Genomic DNA, 17668 nt, shown 5'->3' with positions numbered 1-17668 from the left:
CCTGTGTTCAAGTCACAATGACAAACAAATAAGGGATTAATTTTTATGAATGGAAAAGGTAAGTAGTGGAACTGAAGTGAAAGTCTTTCAGGAGAGGATTTAGGAGTTGATAAGGGATAGGATTTAGGAGTTGATAAGGGATAGGATTTAGGAGCAGATAAGGGAGGAAATCTAGGAGCTGATCAAGGAACAAGAGGTGGCCGGCCAAGGGACTTTAGCATGGGAATTTCGGCTAGGGTTAGTGCTAGTGTAAATTCGGCATAAGTGGTAAGTGGTGTCGTTTCCTGACCATTCTCTTGTTCTTTTCTTTTTCTCTTCTCTCCATCCACTTATTCTTTTCTTCTTCTTTTCCCCATAGCCGAATCCTTCAACCACCCTACTCTATACCACCTTCCTTCCATTATTTTTAAGACTATAGCCGATTGCCTCAAATCCTGAAATCCTGAAAACTTGACTCCTTTTGTACCGATTTTTCCCTAGCCAAATCTTTTATTTTTCTCATCATCTTTGCTCGATTTTCTCAACCTCTAAACCCCAGGTTTCTGTCGACAATACCACAAGTAAAAACCCTCATATTTTATCTTTCTCTACACTTTTGCAAAAAGCCGAAACTCCCACACTATCCTAGGGACATAGCCGAATACTGAGATCACTAAGGGCTCGACTTTTGTTATCGTTTGAGGGCTTAGAATTGCATCAGAACCAAGTAGGAACTAAGGGGGAACGTTGACTGGAAGAATCGGTTGTAAGTCTTTCCAACTTAGTCTATCTTGCGTATTTTAAGAAAAGCCGGAATCCCTAAAAGGTTAGGGAGGTTGTCGTTTTTTGGACTTGTAGCCCTAAAAGGTTGTGATAATAGTATTATTTTGGTAATAGTGTGATTAAGAGGCTGTTGGTCAAGGGCTTGGACAAGTGGAGCTAACGGATCTAGATCGAGACACTATTTTCGGCAAAGGTAGGAACGCTAAGGCCTAAGGTGTTGTTGGCCGAATATGGTAAGAAGTTAATATGTAGTTTGTTTCGGTAGTAAGATTAACGTGGTAGTATTATAATTGTAGGTAGTTCGTGCGTGGATCTCGTTAGCGAATCATCATAAAACAGGTGTGTAACTGACACCCTCTCATAGACTCGACCGGCAAAAGCCAAAAAGCCGAAATGCCGAAAAGTTGGTATTTTGGGAATTTGCGAGTGTGCGAATGCTCGTAAGATAGTTGGGTTTGTATGTCTGGTATTCTGAAGGTAATAAACTTGTACGTGCGATTTCGTGCATTTTGATAACTTGGGCTTAATGGGCTAAAAATCAGGTTCATGGGCCAACTGGCTCAATTTGGTAAGTATATGCGGTAAGTATTCTGATAGTATGTAAATGGATAGGATATGCATAAAAACCCTAGAAGTAGCTAAATCACTACAATACCCTTATGTGTAGAAAATTACCATGATACCCCTAGGTGTAAATGACCAATATGCCTCTAGGGTTAATTTTGTCTGAAAAGCATGTTGATTTAAATCTGTATGATGTATGCCATGAATGAATATTTGTTGCATGGGGACATGGGTTATATTTTGGAGGAAGTGTCCTGGTGGCTATGCCACAATTATCTGATCCGGTGGCTCTACCACATATTTACGTTTCGGTGGCTCGCCACGATTATCTCAGATCCGTGACTCTGTCACATTATCTGCTCGCGACCATCTTTGCATAATTCTGTGGCATGTAGCGGTTGGGTGGGTCAAGTAGTCTCTCCACATGGTGAAAGGATGGTATGGGGGTGTACATGGTTGGATATGGGTTGGGTTTTGCATATACATGAAATATCTCATCTGATCTGTTATGGGCCTATGGGCTTAATTCTGTATTCTGTTCTGGGCTAAGGCCAATTTATTCTGTTTCTATGGTTTGAGCTGATATGGGCTATGGTTGGGTTAATTTTACACACTGAGTTTCTCCAAACTCATCCCCTATTTTCATCCATGCAGGTAATCCCCAGCCATAGTGGGCTTGGAGCTGCAAGGGATTCGGAGTGGCCACTTGTTCTGCAATATGGATTTCTTCTGGTGATTTGGACTTCAATTTTCTTTACTTTGATAACTTGGGTTTTGTTATGTAATAAGGCCGCTTATGATTATTTTTAATTGGGTTTCGATTTATAACTTATCATGATGACCTTAAATTATATTAACTATCAAAATGGGCTAGATCTAGGGTTCGTTTTCCAAAAACATAAACTAATTTCGAAGTAACTCGATTACAAACAAGGCTTCTGCTATGATAACATTTTACAAAATTAAATACGTTTTATTCTAAAATAGACATAATTTCAATGGTAACCTAAAAATATACGCGATGTTAGAGTGTGGCAATGGCAGTGTGCATGTCTAGGATTGGATCCGAAAGAGCTTGGTACTTAAGCAATCCGATGGACTCACCTCCTTTTCCGGTTTCCTACGGTGCACACTTCGATTCACTTTAACCCTTAATGAATTAATCCTTTGAACATCAAGTACGATTTTCTGAACTTAGAACGGAAAAATATTTTTAACGTTTTTGATGTGGCACGTCGGATCCGGTCATAATGTATAGGCCAGGTTTGGGGTGTTACACACGACCAAGCAACACGCCCATGGGGCTATCCATGTGTCGCACACGGCCTAGACACATGACCATGTGTCTACCCATGTGGACCTTTTTAGGGTTATTTTCAAAGCCTTTGGTCACCCTCTATCATCCATACACACTTAGAGATTTCAATGGTATTTAACATGGCCTAATTACACTCTTGAACAACCTTGACATGACTCATTGCATGCTAACCGCATCTCATAGGATTAGTTCATGCTAGATTATCCTTTTTGCAATAGGGATTAACATAGCACAATTTATGCTTAGGCCATACTATAGCCATATATCATTGTATACTATGTCTACTCTCAAATTATTAGGTTCCATATCAAGCATCCATTCATGATAAACCTCATCATCATATCTCATGAAACATTTAAACATAAACATTCATCAATAGTAGGATTACAACCTACATCAATATGAGCCATATCTCATGGCCATGTACAAAAGAATAAGTAAACCATTTAGGCCCTTACATTGGCTAGCCTAATGACACATATAACAAAATAACCAAAAACCCTATACATACCATTAAACAAAATAAAAGTATCTATATACCAAAGCAGGATAAGTCGATAGTGTGTTGATCCTCCAACCGTCCTCCAATCTTCACGAGTCCTAGAGCTCTATAAGACAGGGAAAAGAGTAAGGGGTAAGCATTTATATGCTTAGTAAGTTTGGATAACTGGAAAGCAAACTTACTGGTTAATTAGCATACAACCATATTAAGCAATAATTCCAACAAGTATGAAATAGTTTCCCTATCATATGCACTCAATCATCAAGTTAGTCTCATAACAATAAATCATGTCATTAGTCTTAGATGAGCTCATCAATTCAATATTCCCATTATTTCTTTTAGCATGTTAATTCCCGTTGAATTTCTAGGAAATCTCGATGGATAACCATTTACCGTCAAATCATACAAGTGATCATCTCAAGTATTCACTCCCGCGAACCCTACATCTTATAGCGGGATTACCAGTCCAGGCTAAATCCCCTATAGTAATAACTCATAGAGCAATGTCGGGATTACCAGTCTAGGCTAAATCCCTTTTTAACGACAATTGCTCTCATAAGCTCGAATCTGAATTGCCAGTCCAGGCTAACTTCAGTCATCAATCGGATTACCTGTCTGGGATAAATCCTTAATGCACAATATTCTTCGAGAGGCTCGGTCACTCAAGGAACACCCATCTGGGCTAGATCCTCTATATTTTGGGATCATTAGATTATCCGTCCAGGCTAAATCCTTTTCTGCAACACATGCAGGATCTCGTATCATGCAATCCATAATTTATCCATCGGATTTTCCCTTTCTATTTCAACCTGGACATTTATCATATTTCATTTACACAAGCCCATTTCATGAATTACCATGCAATGAATATCTAAATTTTCATACATTTAAGAACATGCATGTTTAAGTATATTAAGGGTTTACTTCGGGTTATACGAACTTACCCGGTAATTGTTTCAGTTTCGTGTCTCGGTTATTCCGAAACCTTTTGTTTTCCACGGTCGACCTCTGAAATTTGTTCCTCAGGGTCTATATAAATAAAATTAGATTATTAATACATCATGTTATTTGTTTTAGGCTTAGAACTCACCCCCAGGCAAAATGATCATTTTGCATCTAACCTTTCACAATATTTACAATTTAGTCCTAGGGCTCATATAATGAAATGCATGTAATTCCTTGGCTACCCAAGCCTAGCCGAATATATTACATACTCATAGTAGCCTATGTTCTCCCTTCATTCTATATTGTCCTACCCATTTCCACAACTTTTACAATTTAGTCCTTTAAGCCATTTCCACGAAAAACCACTTAGTAAAAGTTGTTTACCATCCTTTAAACTCTCATGTTCCTCCATAAATCATTAAAACACAAACATCTCATGCATGGGTAAATTTTTTAACATCAACCCTAGCTTGAAATATGGGTAGAAATAGAGAGAGCATGTTACGAGGATCTAAAAAGTACGAAGAACATTAAAAACGAGGCTAGGGAGCACTTACTATTGAGCTTGAAACTGTTGAAAACCCTAGCTATGGAGACCCTTGGAATTTTGGCAGCATGGAGAAGAAAATGAGCTGATTTTAGCTTAATTTTCCCTTTTTATTCTTTAATTAACCAAATGACCAAAATGCCCTTTATTACTAAACTTCTAAAATTTTCCATGCATGTCTATTTTTGTCCAAAAACTTAGAGATTGGGGAAATTTCTCTTTAAGGGCCCCTAATTAACATTTCAGAGCAATTTTATACAAATTGCTTCTAGAATCCAAGTTTTGCAATTTATTCAATTTGGTCCTTAATTTCTAATAGGACACCTTACACATAGAATTTCTTCATGAAACTTTAACACATGCTCATTTTCATATCTTAGACCTCATAATGATCATGAAACAATTATTTTAATGTCAGATTTGTGGTCCTGAAACCACTATTTTGACTAGGCCCTCATTCGCGATGTTACATTATCAACAATGGCATAACTCAAAATCATCAAAAATTTCATAAATTCAAACATGGGCTTGATAGAACACTAAGCATTAATCACCAAAATGTAGAAATTATCAAAAACTAATCAAAACACATACCTTAATCTTTAAATTTCCTTGCTAAACCCTAACTCAATCTTTTTCTTTCTTATTTCTTTGATTTTCAGTGAAAAATAGATGATAATGGCCTTTATTTTCATGTTGGTTTAATTAAAATAACTTAAATCACTAAATACCAATTTTTTCTTTGATTTATAACCTATAAAACATTAATATACATGGCCATAAATGTCCAGTTACCATAAAAATGGTCCAATTGCATCATAAGGACCTCACAATTAATAAGACAAATCAGTTAAGCACTTTAACAAGCAACAGGCAACTTTTACATTTTATGCGATTAGGTCCTTTTAACAAATTGAGCACACAAACTATCAAATTTTCATACAAAATTTTCACACATACTAATTCACATATAATAAGCACAGAAAATAAAATTTAAATATTTTTCTGACTCAGATTTGTGGTCTTGAGGCCACTATTCAGACTAGGGTCTAAACTAGACTGTTACATTATGTTTGGCTTGTAAATGTGTTATTATGGTTGATGAACTTTTAGCATTTTGATGCTTTGATGGTTAACGTTGAAATGGTTAACTGATGATATTTTTTGATTGAATAATTTGGTATGTTTGAATATGGTTTGGCATATGGTTATTATGGTATGATTTGGCATGGAAATAGGTAGTTATGTATGGTTGATTCATGGATAGTATATTTATGTTTAGGTTGATTTGATGATTTGTGATTAAGGTACTTTTTTGCATATTGGTTGTATGGATAGATACCATATTGAATTAGACCTATTATGTATGTTTTAGGTATGTTTTTAAAGCTTGATTATATGTGCAAATGGCTTGTAGGTGTGAGCTTGAATTTGGTGAAAGAAATGGCGTGAAATTGGCCTATTCAACACGACCGTGTATCTCAGTTGTGTGTGACACACGGCCATGAAACACGACCATGTGTCCACTATAGGTTTCAAAGGGTTGCAAGTCAAGCAGTTACACGGCCTAGCACACGGTCTGGCACAAGGCGTGTAAGGCTATTTTAAGAGTTACACAGCTTAGCACACGAGGACCACTAGGAATTAATTCACACACTTAATCACTTGGCTATTTTACTCATTGTTTCATAAACTAGAATGAACAATAAATAATTTATAGGCGTGACACTCTAAGCTGACTCGTGCATGTATTTTGTGTATTCGAGATGTCTCTATAAAAAGTGATCAAACTACGAATTTAAAACTAGGAAAATATAGTATGATGATTATGATGTGATATGAATGCTTAATGAGTTAGCATCAATAGTTAGTGTGAAAGCTGACAAGTTTCAATTTGTGATATGAACCATAAAGTTAAAGTATGGTTGAAGGAGTATGTTTGCAAACACATGTTAAGATATACGTGTTAGTTGGGTTATGATGATGAATCAAAGTAATGAGTCTAAAAGGGTGTCAATGCTTGAAAAGTCTATCAAGTAAGTCTATGTCTGTTCACCACGGTTGAGGCTAAAGGGGTCCTTCAGGACTAAAAACATGATCTCTAATATGAATATCTAAAAGGAAAGTCTATGGCCATGACATAATTTTGTGTAATACCATAGTTGGGCTATGGCATCATATGGAAAAGAAGTAAAGGAAGGTGATTACCCAAAAGGGGGTTCTCTGCATGACCTAGGACAATGAGGGGAAAATCTCATGAAATGCGAGTCTAGGTGAATCTCTATTGTAAACACGCAAGAAAAAGAAAGTCTTTATGGTGAAGCCTTTGTGGGGATCTACTAAAAATGAAGCCTTTATGGTTATCTATGAAAAAAAAACCTTTATGGTGTACTCTAAATAATGTCCTTTGTGGCAACCATTTGAAGGAAACGCCTCTATGGTAAACCTTGAGGGAAAGAAATGGAATTCATGGAAAACTCTGAAGGGATGACAATTGTAATGAACTCATAAGGAAAAGCCCCTGTGGTGTATCATGTTACACCTTCAATGAGATATTTTACTTAGCTTCCTTTGTGGTAAGCTTTGTATGAAATGTTATGGTGTATCCTGCATAATCTTAAGACAAGAACAGAGAAACTAGAATGAGCCAAAGCATGTGGCGAATTCAAAGTATGGGTTAATTATACTTGAAGAACAAATCTGAGTTATGGCCATGTTTGGTAAATTGAATAAGACTATATGTTTGTAATTATTGGAAGAAAAACGAGTATTCTCTAGAAAAGATCAAATATATAATTAAATAATGTATCTTTCATGTATGTACAAAATCATTCATGGATTTTGAAGAATTGATGGCTTGGAGTATGTATGTAAGAATAACAGTATTTTGTCTGTATGAGCCTCTGGAATGGGTATGGTTAAGGAATTACAAAAGTGTAGAGTGAAGAATGTGAGTAACATATCAAAGATGTGGAAATTAGGCATGACTTTAGAGTTAGGGTTGACATCTATGGTATGAAGAATGAAATTTTGAGAAAGTATTCGCTAGAGACAAGTTGAACAACAAAGAACAAAGAGATGGCGAATTGAATTACCATATGCGAAATACAAAAATGATTCAAGTAAATGCTTGTTTATCTAAGTTCTCATGAACTTACCCTTATGTTCTATGTTATAGTTAAGTTTATTTTGATCTACACAAAGAGGGACAACATCAGGGCTAAGCTAAAGAAATGGTAGGGTGAGCTATTATGCATACATAATGTGTTGGTAACATAAATGTAGTTAGAAGTATTCCTTAAGATTTACACTTGAGATACTGTAATTAAGCTTTGAGGTTAGCCTAAATGTCTTTGTAATGGAAATTCTTGTATGATGATAGTAATTGTCCAATGTATATTCAATTGAAACTTTGGTTTGGAGATTATTTAATTAGTTTGTAATAGTTATGAAAATAATATATGAATATTTAAGCATTAGTCTGTATTTGTGTTGTAACACTCGAGGTTTGGACCGGTGACTCGGGTCAAGTTGAGGGCGTCACATTAATCACGTTTATCATGATGTCATGGTGTTTTTCAACGATGATCTTAGTCATTTCTGTCATAATGCCTTACCATCTTTCAGCTATGTTCTTACTCAATTTTATCATGACGCCATAGCATCTTTCAACTATGGTCTTACTCATTCTTAGACGTATAGCCTTCGATCGATCCCATGGCCTAGCCATGATCTTTCTTATATTCTCTTCCCATCATATTCCTTCCATTCCTCCAATTCACTATTCCTAACATTGATGCTCAGACACCGCAGTGTCCCCTCCGCAAGGCCCAGAGCTTTGCACATCAACGCTTTCACTCAGCAATACCGTATGATAATACTTAACAAAATCATCCCTTTTCTCATTCCTAACTTCTTCCAACCCTTTTTTCACACTACTACCATTCATATGCATCTCATGCATTTTATTTGATAGATTATCATGAATTATGCCAACTGAACTAAAATGGAAGATACTCATATACCTATATGCTCTTAAACATACTTAGCCTCTCTGGGGTTGGAGTGTAGAAACTCACCTCATGCTTCTTCGCCTTTACTACTTAGCTGTTCTAGACGCCAGAGCTTCTATTCTCCTAGCAGCTAAGCAAGATAATCAATTCATAAGTTAAACTTGGTAATCCCAATTTAATTTTAATTTTTCAAAAAACATGCAGAATCCTTAAAATGGTTTCAGGAAACTCTTAACTTTATTTGTAACAGCCCGTTTTTGAGTTAAATCGGAACAGTGGTTTTGGGACCACAAATCCAAAGTCAAAATATTTATTTTATTATTTTATTAAATTTTACAGCATGATAGAATTATTGTGTGAAAGTTTTGTAAAGAAATTTTACCGTTTAAATGCTCAATTTGTGAAAAAGGACTAAATCGCGTAAAGTGTAAAAATGTTGTTCTATTAGTTAAAGGTATCAAATGCCTATAAAATTGAATAGTGGAAGTCCTTATATGGTAAATATACCATTTTAATTATGAGTGGACAATTATGGGTATATATTAAGTGATTTTTAATGTTTAAAATAAGGTTAATATGGTAATTTTTAAAAGAACTTAAGTAAAAGAACTAAAAAAACAAAGCCATCATCTTTATTTGTCCATATTTGACCGAAAATTAACCTTGAAAACTCCATGGAAAGGGTTTGAAGCTTTCATCCATAATAATCCATAATAATTTCTATGTTTTTGAGATCGTTACTTCGTATTCTAGCTAGCCCGTACCTTAGATTTTGAATTTGTTAAAGATTTAACATGTTTCCATTGTTGAATACTTGAGTAATTTGATGGTTGATGATGTATTTTGAATAGTTTTTGATAGTTAAACTAGTTTTGTAAAGTGATTTTTGACAAAAATGTCAAAAAGGGATTAATTTGTGAAATGTGCAAATTTTATGGTTGAAATGTGAAATAAATGAAATTTTTGGGCTGCTAGGGACATATATGTAATTCGGCCAAGCATGGGTTTTGTTGAATTATGTGAATTTTGTGTATTTGTGAAATAGGGACTAAATTGATTAAATGCAAAAGTTTAAGGGCTAATGTGCAAATAGGCCTAAATGTATGTTTTGGACTAAATTGAATAAATGGTTGAATAAATAAGTTAATTTTGACTTCATTTAGATCAAGAAAGAAAGAATTCAGATTTAGATCTGGGGAAAAGCACGGTTATCGAGTTGTCAACCCGATCCGTCAATTTCTAATACGAGGTAAGTTCATATTGTAACATCTCGAATTAGGGTCTAGTCAGAACAATGGTTTTGAGACCACAAATCTAAAATATAAATAATTATTTGATGATCCATGATATGATTGCATGTTTGTGTGAAATTTTCATGAAGAAATTCTATGACTAAGATGTCCAATTTGACTTTAGAGACTAAATTGAATAAGTTGTAAAACTTGTATTCTAGAAGTTTCAAGCATGAAATTGCATTAGATTATTAATTAGAGGTCCTTAAATAGCAATTTCACCAAGTTCTAAAATTTTGGACAAAAATGGGCATGAATAGGAAAATTTTGAAAGAAAGGCATTAAGGGCATTTTGGTCATTTGGTTAATAAAAGAATAAAAAGGGAAAAATCAAGAAAAAATCTTGTCCATCTTCTCCCACCTTAGCCGAAATTTGCAAGGGCTCCATAGCTAGGGTTTTCAACTTTTCAAGCTTGATTGTAAGTGCTCCCAAGCCCTATTTTTAATGTTCTTTACATTTTTGAAGTTGTCATCAACCAATCTAGCTATTTCTACCATTATTTTGAGCTAGGTTTCATGTTCAAAAACTTAATCATGTGTGACATGCATGTATTTTGATGTTTAATGGTGGAATATGAATGTTTGATGTGTGATAAACATCTTTTACTAAGTGATTTTTAGTGACAACACCTAAAAAGGACTTATTTGTAAAACATGAAGAAATGGGTAGTAGAAATGTGGTTTAATGAGAAATATGGGATGATATGAGTTAGAATATGAATTGGCTAGGATTGGTTAACAAATAAAATGTATGCATTTCATTTTACGAGCCTAGGGTATAAAGTGTAAATAAGTAAAAAGTTAGGGGTAAAAAGATACTTTTACCAAAGTATATGTTATGGATCGATATGAGCAATGTGTGTATTGAACAAGTTAAATTTGGCATTATAGATTAAGAAAAATGTCATTCGAGTCTTGATCGGGGGAAAAACAAGGTTTTCGAGGATTAGGTTCATTTCTATCATTTTGTACCGAGGTAAGTTTATTTGCAAAGATTGCAACATGTAGCACACTTTATATGCTTTAATATTGCATGTATGGTAAGTACATACATATTTAATATGATGTTGTATCATGGATCTATTGGCTAAATTTTATCATGAATTATGCTTTGATCATTCCATGAATATATGATTGGTGCTATGAGCATTGAAATCTACATTACGAACAAGTTCTACAGAAATGTGGTTTCGAAGAATCACATTTGAACCTTAAGAATAGTTAGAATACACGTGACATGTAACTAGGAACTATGTGATCTGAACTTATTGAGTTGTGGTCTGAGTTCATGATATTTGTGACATCTGAACTCATTGAGTTGTGGTCTGAGTTCATGATGCATGTGACACATGTTTTGGCGTCCGAGTATTGGTCTCATATATTCTACCAGCGGCTGGGTGGTCCGGCATGTGTTGCAGATACCTGACATCCTATGTGAACAGACCATTGAGTAGCTCGAAAGTGAGCCACATGTGATATAAGGTATGAGGTAGCGTTGGCCACATATGAGGCACTTAGGTGTGAGATTTCGATGTATCCGATAGTATTTCAAGTGTTCAACGAGTAGTTCTAAAGGAAGTTCAATGAGTAATCTTGATGAATACATCAAAGATGAGAAAGTAAGTTATTATGTGCAAGTGGGCATAGGTATGTACATCAAGCTCATAAAATGACATGATATATGACGAACTTGTGGTGAGAATGTGTATATATATATGAAGAATGAGTTTATAAGATTTGATAAAATACAAGATTACTTTCATCATGTTTAATGTATGGTTAATGCTTATTTAAGTTGTATTTTATTTGCATGTGACCTTACTAAGCTTCAAAGCTTATCCCCTTTCCTTTTCATTTCTTATAGTGTCACCAAGCTAGCTCAGGGATCGGAGGACATTGGAGACTCGATCACACAATTAATTGAATACTTGGGTATAGTTAGTCTCATCATTTTGAGTGTGGCATGTATAGGGACTTGGTCCTTTTTTGTTATGTGTCATATTGATTAGCCAAATGTGTTGGCTCATGAAAGTATTGTGAATATTTTGTATATGGTCATGAGAGGTGGCTCATATTGATTATTTGGGTTGTAACCCTAATTATTGGTGCATGCATGCAAATGTGCTTATGCCTTATGTGGTTTTGGTTACTTATGGTTAATGAGTGTAATGGATGGAATTTATGTTTGGTGTATGAAATATGATTAATGTGCACGACAATAAAGGTGATGCAAGTGTGTAACTTGGAAGCAGGTTAGTAAAGATGATGGATAAATATGAAATTGGTGTGGAATGCCATATGAAAGCATGATAGTTTGAATAGGTAATATGTTGACTTTACAAAGTCATAATTTAACCATGAATGTGAATGCTTGAGTATTCAAATGTGCCATGTTGCATGCCATGAAGTGACTGTAAGTATGTAAGTGTTTAAGGGTGGCAAATGGCTTGGAAAATATCCTAGAAATTGTCCACACGGTTAGACACATGGGCATGTGTCTTAGCCGTGTGTGACACGCGGTTTGCCCCATGGGCATGTGATCATGCCGTGTGTCCCTTGCACCCTAATTATGTAAAATAGAATGCCCAGTCTTAAACACATGGGTTAAGACACGACCATGTGTCTCAGCCGTGTGAAGGACAAGGCTTTAGGACATAGGCGTGTGCCTGGGCCGTGTGAAGTCTCCACTTAATTTTTGGAATTTATTTCACCACAAGGCCTAAGCACATGGGCGTGTGACTTGGCCGTGTAACGTTATTTGGTTGATGATGTCATAAATAGAGAGTTACACAGGCTGAGGACATGGACGTGTCCCAAGCCACACGGGCGTATGTGACCACATGGCCTAATCATACGGGTGTATAACTTTCCAAATCAAGAAAATTTTCTATGTCTTGTAATTATTTTCATAGTTCTCAGTTTAGTCCTTAACCACCCTCAATGTATGTTTTTGGCCTCGTAAGCCCGTAATAGGGATGAAATGCATATACATGAATGGTTCTGAATTGGAAAAAAATTTTATGGCTCGGTTTTGTATGATTGGTTATGTTTAAGTCCGGTAACGCCTCGAACCCTGTCTTGGCTTTGAATACGGTTAAGGGGTGTTACATTTATTGGAATCAAAGTTACAATTTAGTTGGTTCTTAGACTACGTAGCATGTGTTTGAGTCTAGCTATACATGCCATACATAAATTGTGATAGTGTGACAACTCCTGACGATTTTAAACTGAGTTTTTCATATAGTAATGGATCCAGACAGAACAGTGGCGGATCATGTTGAAAGTAACACGCTTTGCTCGTGAAGGAGCAAAGGTCGTCGATAGTAGACCCTGGCTGTTAGTAGAGGAGAAGGAGGCAGAGAAGCTTTTCTCTATATGATGGATTCTTGGTACACAGAGCTCGTTCGAACGAAATCGAATGCTCAACCTCCTCCACCCCCTCTAAATCCCCAACCCGTACCCTAAGTGCCCTAAGGTATGGATTTTTTGAGATTCCAGAGAACCCCAGCTGAAAATATTTAAAAGCAAGGAGTCGAGGAATTTAGGGCCAATGCTAATGCAACCCCGAGAAAGTGGAATTTTGGCTTGAATATTCTATTTGAGTATTCGATCAACTTTCATGCACATGTAACATCCCGAATTAGGACCTAGTCGGAATAGTGGTTTTGAGACCACAAATCTAAGATAGAAATAATTATTATATGATTTGTATGAGGTCTATAGTATGAATGCATGCTTATGTGAAAGTTTTATGAAGAAATTCTATGCATAAAATGTCTAATTGAACTTTAAGGACCAAATTGAATAAGATGCAAAACTTGCATTCTAGAAGCTTTAAGCATGAAATTGCTTTAGATTATGAATTAGAGGGTCCTAATTAGCAATTTGACCAATTTCTATAATTTTAGACAAAAATGGGCATGCATAGGAAAATTTTGAAAGAAAAACCCTAAGGGCATTTTGATCATTTGGTAGTTAAAAGAATAAAAAGGGAAAATCAAAGCAAATATGTTTCCATCTTCTCCATGTGCTAGCCGAATTTCTCAATAGCCATAGCTAAGGGTTTTTTCAACATTTCCAAGCTAGATTGTAAGTGCTCCCTAGCCCTGTTTTTAATGTTCCTTGTATTTTTGAAGTCTTTGAAGCATGATATACCCATTTCTAGCTATATTTTGAGCTAGGGTTCACGTGTGAAATTTGACCCATCTGTGACATGCATGTATTTTGTTGATTAATATAGGAATATGAATGTTTGATGCATGATAAACATATTTTACTAGGTGATTTTTAGAGAAAACACTTAAAAAAAGGGACTTGTTTGTAAAAGTGTAAAAATGGGTAGTAATAATGTGAAATAAAGGAAAATGTGGGTTGATACGAGCATGGTATAGGTTCAGCTAGGCTTGGGCGTAACACCCCAAACTTGACCTAGACGTTATGGTCGAATCTGGCAATGTCACATTGGGTGTTTTTCGTAACGTGTTATATCGATGAAAACTCTTACTATATAATTAACCTCTTTATGTGTTTTTGAAAAAATAGTTATCTTTTTGAAACTTGCGTTACTATCAAAAAAGTATTTATTTAAAAATCGTTATTTATTTTCAAAAAATATCATTCTATAGCGGAATCTTTTTCAAACAATTGCGTACTTGCGTTTACTTTGTAAAAACTTTGTTTCATAGAAAAACTCAAGTTTTCCTATCTCTAGCAGTTATAAGCCAAAGCAAATAAAAACCCAAATTAAAGTTAAATCCATAGAGGCGATATTACAATAAAAATCCTCAAATTAAAATTACTTATAAAAATAAAGAAAATATGATAGGAAATGCAATTGTGTGGTTGCCATTGAGTCGCTCGCAACACCGATCCGCCTAAGCTTGGGGATTACCTGTACAAATAAACAGTTGGGTGAGTTTACGAAAACCCAGTGTGTAATCCCATATAAGCAACAGTCAGAAAATAAGCATAGTCTGGGCCTAAGCCCTTTTTAGCAACAGTGACAATATCAGTTTGGGCTTTAGCCCATCTCAATCAAGAATGATCATATGCTTGGGCCTTGGCCTATTACAAGAATAAATAAATAGTATGCGAATAGTAAGCAAGATGCAAGTCCTGCCGGTCTACCCTCTACACTCCATCTCTGTCCAACCCTACACTCCATGTGGGGATAATATCAACCCACCCATCCCTACACTCCAAGTGGCACCGGTTGCGGCACTAAACAGTATTTGCAACAGAGCTACCAGTAGAATAGGCTTAGAGCCATCAGTGATTTGCAGCTGAGCTGCCAGTACAGTACACTTCCTCCAATCATATAAAAACCCACCCCCATGCAATGCATCATGCCACATGTCATGTCATATCATTATATTATGCATGTACTCAGCACAGTTACAATAGCTTGCTAAAATATAAACATATATCACATAGAGGCAAAACAATCAATTTACCATGTAGGGGCATTTCAGTCATTTTACCATATAAGGGAAAAACAATCATTTTACCACATAAGGGCAAAACAATAATTTTACCAGATAAGGGAAAAACACTCATTTTATCAATTAAGAGTCCAGGTACGCTTATCAACCAAACAGAAGGTCCACAGTTGTCACGGGTGTTCCATGCATCCTTAACAGTCAAACAGAGAAAATGGGCCCAAGGGCCATATTGCAGGCCCAAGTCCCATATTGTAGGCCCATGTGGGCCTACACACCCGTATGGCCCACTTAGCCTAGAAGTGGCCTTGGCCGTGTGGAATACACAGCCTGGCCCAATATTCTCCACACATCCGTGTGATTTACCTGTGTGGGGCCCACATGCTCATGGGACCCACACGACCCATCTCAGCCCAACGTGGCCCAAAATGGGCTAAACCCATGAAATGGCTCATGGTGGCCCATACGATCTAACGCCCTCGTTTATGCACTTCAGATGACCACATGAGTGAGCGCATGCCCATCAATGGTCACATTTTTTGACTTTTGTCGAATTACGATTTGGGCAATGTTTACACACCTAATTGTGAAAACGCGCAAGTAAACCGCAGGCGCTCCAACTCTAGATTCAAACACAATCCGCCATCAATCCTTTTTAATAACAAGAACAATAATCCTTTTTGTAATAACACTTAACAAAGAGATTCTAATCACTTGCCTTGGCCGATTGACGAAAGATCGCACACTTAAACCGTTACAAGCGACAGACCACAAACCCCTTTAGAGATATCCTACAATACATTTGAGACTTAATAACCTTAAACCATTTATTGATCAACCAAAAGTTTGCACCAACCATATAACACTTGCCAAATACGCGAAACCAATTACAGGGAAGGGAAGAAATCGGCCTCTCCAAAATGATCACCCAATGCGATAGAGGCAAGGCTAGCACCAATACACTCCTAATAAGTAGGCAGTAGAAGAAAGTGTTAAATACAATATTAGCATGGCAGAGAGGAAAAGAAAGAGAGAGCACCCGTACACTCAAACTGATTGATCACAAACAATGCCGCAACTGAAAGAACAGAAGGAGAAGAAGTGGAGTAATCGGCTAACAACAAAATGAAAAAAGGGAAGAATTGGGAGAAAGAGAAGAGGGAAAGGGAATATTTGACCTAACAACAAAATCAATTTGAGAGAAAAAATGGGGAGAGAGGGGAAGAGAATGTAATCAGCCAAAGAAAGACCACAATTAAAATAAGAAACCAAGAGAAACCTGCCAAGCCCCAAGAGAGTTGAGAGGGACAGAGAGGGAGAACAAAACCGAATAAGGCAGAAGAGAGAGTAAAACTAACACTCGAAAGAACCTTAGACACTATTTGGCCTCCAAGTAGTGAAAAAAAGAACCAAAATGCTACCAGCCATCGAAATGGAAAGCAATGACAACCCAAAGCCGAATTCTGAGTGGGAAGATTACCATTTTGGCACCAACTCTCTCCCAACTTCAAATCCTCAAATTTTCTCCTAAATTCCCTCCTCAAATCACTCCTCCAATCTCTCAACCACCCAATTTGAATTCCCCTCAACCACTTCACTGTTTCGGTCAACCCACAACTCTCTCACAGCACAGGAGTAAAATAAAACACTCTATTACGCCCATTAGGATTCAAACCTCAGTCCTCTAGCATATATAACATGCCACTTACCCCTTAGACCAGTAGGCCCTTTCTGTCATAAAATACCCACATTATTTAAGAAGTCTACTGATTAGAGATAAGGTTTATTCCAATAAGAAACAAAATTTTTGCACAAGCCGAATCTTGAACCCAAGACTTCTCAGACACTTCCCAGAACACTTAACCACTAAAGTAGATGCAAATTTGTGTGTCACTTTCTTGCACAACTAAAAATTTATGTGCAGCCTCCTAACTATTCCCATGCTCAAGATCTAATACTTCTAGGCCCAAAATTCAGGGCTTTACAATTCACCCCTCCTTACAAAAATTTCATCCCTGAAATTTCCATCTATCAAATCAGTCGCATAACACAAACTACACCACTACGCTCCCGTTATGCACTCTAGCCCTGAAACACTACAACATTTAACCTGAGTGCTTTTAGTTCAGTCTATAGATAGGCTGGGATAGTGCGTCAATCCAATACTCGGCCACATTGAGGGTGACACCAGTGACAACCCCTGAAGAGCTCAACTACATTGGACTGGAGTCGTTCCATAATCGACCCTTGATCCCCAGATCCAGTTTTGGGTCTAGTGACCCTCTCC

The sequence above is a fragment of the Gossypium arboreum genome, chromosome 3 (assembly GCF_025698485.1).
Source record: "Gossypium arboreum isolate Shixiya-1 chromosome 3, ASM2569848v2, whole genome shotgun sequence".
Taxonomy (NCBI): Eukaryota; Viridiplantae; Streptophyta; class Magnoliopsida; order Malvales; family Malvaceae; genus Gossypium; species Gossypium arboreum.
Note: the sequence above shows the minus strand (reverse complement) of the source record.